The 3,482-nt window shown below is 40.1% G+C and overlaps 1 non-coding gene across 1 annotated transcript; it reads left to right on the top strand.

Annotated features, from left to right (window-relative positions):
* Positions 1-614: 614 nt before the first annotated feature.
* Positions 615-722, top strand: LOC128195148 (small nucleolar RNA R71). Its single transcript, XR_008246720.1, has one exon. It is a non-coding gene; the product is annotated as a small nucleolar RNA R71 (small nucleolar RNA).
* Positions 723-3,482: the final 2,760 nt, after the last annotated feature.

The raw sequence follows: 3,482 nt of genomic DNA, 5'->3' as shown, positions 1-3,482 counted from the left end.
TTGCCTCTGGTGTTGTTGCATAGGTGGAGGCACATATCTGTTAGGTGCTCCAGCATTCTGGAAAGGTGGCGCCTACTACTGATGCTGTGGTGCATTGTTCCATCTAAGATTGGGGTGATTCCTCCACCCTGGGTTGTACCTATTTGCTGGACAAGTCATGATTTTGCTGATGTGGCTGCCTGTTGTCGTAGATGTTCGTAGCATAAGCTTGAGGCGCATCAGAGGCAGCAGGGTGCTGCAAAGAAGGACATGCATCTGTATAGTGGTCACTAAAAGGACAAATAACACATAGTCGTGCAACATATGCAGGTGGAGCTGTAGATCTCTGGTTGGTAGTCAACTGTGTCACCAACTTCGCAAGAGAGTCAATCTTGCCTTGCAACTTGCTTTCAACAGTTGATAAAGACTGGGCAACAACATCATGTACGCCCCTCACCACAATGGCATCATTCCTGGTGCTAAACTGCTGGGAGTTGGAGGCCATCTTCTCAATCAATTGCCTGGCCTCAGCAGGTGTGATGTCTCTAAGAGCTCCACCATTGGCAACATCAATCATACCCCGATCCATGTTGTTCAAACCCTCATAGAAATACTAGATAAGGAGTTGTTCAGGTATCTGATGGTGGGGACAACTAGCACAAAGTGTCTTGAATCTCTCCCAATACTCATACAAGCTCTCTTCACCAAGCTGCCTAATCCCAGTTATGTCTTTTCTGATAGCTGTGGTCCGGGATGCTGGGAAAAATTTCTCCAAGAATAGCCTCTTCAGATCATCCCAGCTAGTGACGGATCTAGGCGCCAAACCATACAACCAATCCTTAGCAACACTTTCCAATGAATGAGGGAATGCCTTCAAGAAGATGTGCTCTTCAGGAACATCATGTGATTTCATAGTGGAACAGACAATGTGGAATTCCTTCAAATGCTGATGTGGACTCTCACATACAAGACCATGAAACTTGGGCAACAAATGGATCAGTCCAGTCTTGAGAACAAATGGAACGTCCTCATCAGGATATTGGATGCACAAGCTTTCAATATCGAAATCAAGTGCAACCATCTCCCTGAAAGTCCTCTCACGAGGTGGAGGTTGTGCCATATTGTTCTCAGTATGAAAAACAACAAAATCAGAATCAGAATCAAGTGCAGATGCAACAGATGCAGTAGATGCAGTATGCACAAAGTACTCAGCAGTGGGATGCACAATATCTAATGGAACAGACTCAAAAACATACTCTAAAGACAAATTCCTAGAATGCCTAATTAACCTATGAAACGTCCTATCAATCTCAGGATCAAAGGGTGGTATGAATCCAGGATTTCCTCTAGTCATGCACTAAATCACAACACCCTGTAATCATGAAACAATAGCACAAAAAATTCAAACCACAGAAATCAACACAGGATAGCAAAACGACACTATCACAAACACAACACAACACAAATCACACAACACAGACACAAGACTCAAAACTGAACCTTGGTCCCCGGCAACGGTGCCAAAATTTGATGTGGGCTGTCGTGGCCCATCAAATTTTGGAAAAAGAGCAGAAAAACAGTGAAAAATGAAAAAAAAATTGTGAATAATTGTGAATAATGAAGTCAAGAAGAGGATGGAATTAGAGGTTGTGGGTGTGTTTGAATGTGTTTACACTTGTTCCCCATTGCTCCTTTGTTCCTTATGGTTTGTAGCTTCTTATCCAGATATATCCTCCCTTGTCCTTGGCCCCATTACAACCATGAAAAGACCTTTTGATTTGAACATGCGTATGTGCTTGAGTGTTGATATTAGAGGCTTGCCAAGTCTATTTGTGTTTGCTTTCTTGAGTGCATTGAGTGACATTGATTTACCTTAAACACTTGAGAGAAACACTGATTGTGTGCATCTGTGAGGCTCTGTTGCTTTTGATTCATCTCTTGAACTAATTGGCTGTTTTCCTTGTACTGAACTGTTTGGATGATTCTTTGAGTATTTGCTTTCATTGACTCTGTGTGGGATTCTGCCTATACCTTTTACTGTCCAGATTTTGTGAGAATTGTGCAACTGTGTTTCTGTTTTGGAGTCTTTGTTGTCTGTCTGTCGAGTCTGTGTCACCTCCTTGATGTTTGAGTAGTTCCCTGGTTTTCATCTTGGTTTTGCCTAGGAATGCAAAAGACTAAGTGTGGTCTATTTTGATGAGTCGTTATTTCTTGAACTATATTTAGTTTATTGCACTTAAATAAACCAGGGAATTGTGTTTAATTGTCTGTTATTTCCCCGTTTTCTGAATTTTGCTTAATTTGGTCGGAAATTCGTAATTGTGCTAATTTGGGTTTTCTGAGCTGATTAAGTGCATTTCTGGTTGCAGGGAAGTTGTGGAAACATCATTTGGAGCATTGGGATATGGCGTGACACACTCAAAGGCTCAACATTTAGTCATTTAGATTCTAATTTAAGTTGTAATTTCGTTTTCTAGAAGCCCTTAATTAGAATTAGGTGTTTTGGACCCTTTTAGGGGCAATTTCGTAAAAAAGACTCATTTGTAGGACATGTGCCTTTTTGGTTATGGTTTTTAATTGATTATGGACCCCATTTGGAATAAAACTCTCGGCATTTTAGAGAGCCTTGGCCAACCACACACGGAGGACACTCTTACACACTTCATTTTTCATGTTTTGAGCTTTTCTCTCTTAGGGTTTCTTGTATGAACACTTTTATGGAGAGCTTGACTTGGGTGTCTCGGTTTTGGCCATTTCAATGAGCAAGATGCAGATAAAAGTGGAGAGCTTGAGCTTGACTTGTATTCCTCTTCCTTTGCTGTTGTTCCTCTCGGTTTTTATCTCATTTTATATGGTTGGATGATAAAAATGGAGTTCTATGTTAGTTTTAGGTTGAAGAGAGCTTAAGATGATGCGTGGGTGTTGTGCGTTTAACTCTTTTCTTGCATTTTTCGATTTTGATGCTTGAGACTAGGTTGGGATCAGATCTTGGTGATGTTATGGAGGCTGGACAGAACTGGAATTGATGGTTTAAGTGTTATTTTCGTTTTTGCAAAGAAACTTGAAGAAATGGTAGTGTTGAAGATGGGTGATGACAAATTTATGAACACCAAAAATAGCGCCACAAACTTGTTTAACAATCGGCAAGTGTGACCGAATCGTATCAAGTAATAAAACTAGGTAAGACCAAGTATCGTTTTCCCAAAGGACTCACGGCCTAGTTAGTTATCTGATTTGTTGATTATTTAAGACTTGTGAATGATTGATTGTAGGTTTTTTATGCAAAAGACAGTAATTAAACATGTATGCATGAATGTGATCAATGGCAAAAAGAGTAAAACAAACACGGAATGAATTATATGGATGAGTATGTTGTTGGGGTTATCAATTTCATCTTATCCACTCTCATATACTTTAGGAATTCATCAATCTTTTCATCAATGTTAATGCCACTCTCTAAATTACCTTGTCAAGAAGGCCTATCCTTAATTACGAGTTCATAC

Source organism: Vigna angularis, chromosome 1, assembly GCF_016808095.1.
Source record: "Vigna angularis cultivar LongXiaoDou No.4 chromosome 1, ASM1680809v1, whole genome shotgun sequence".
Taxonomy (NCBI): Eukaryota; Viridiplantae; Streptophyta; class Magnoliopsida; order Fabales; family Fabaceae; genus Vigna; species Vigna angularis.
Note: the sequence above shows the minus strand (reverse complement) of the source record. Positions and strands in the feature narration are given on the sequence as shown.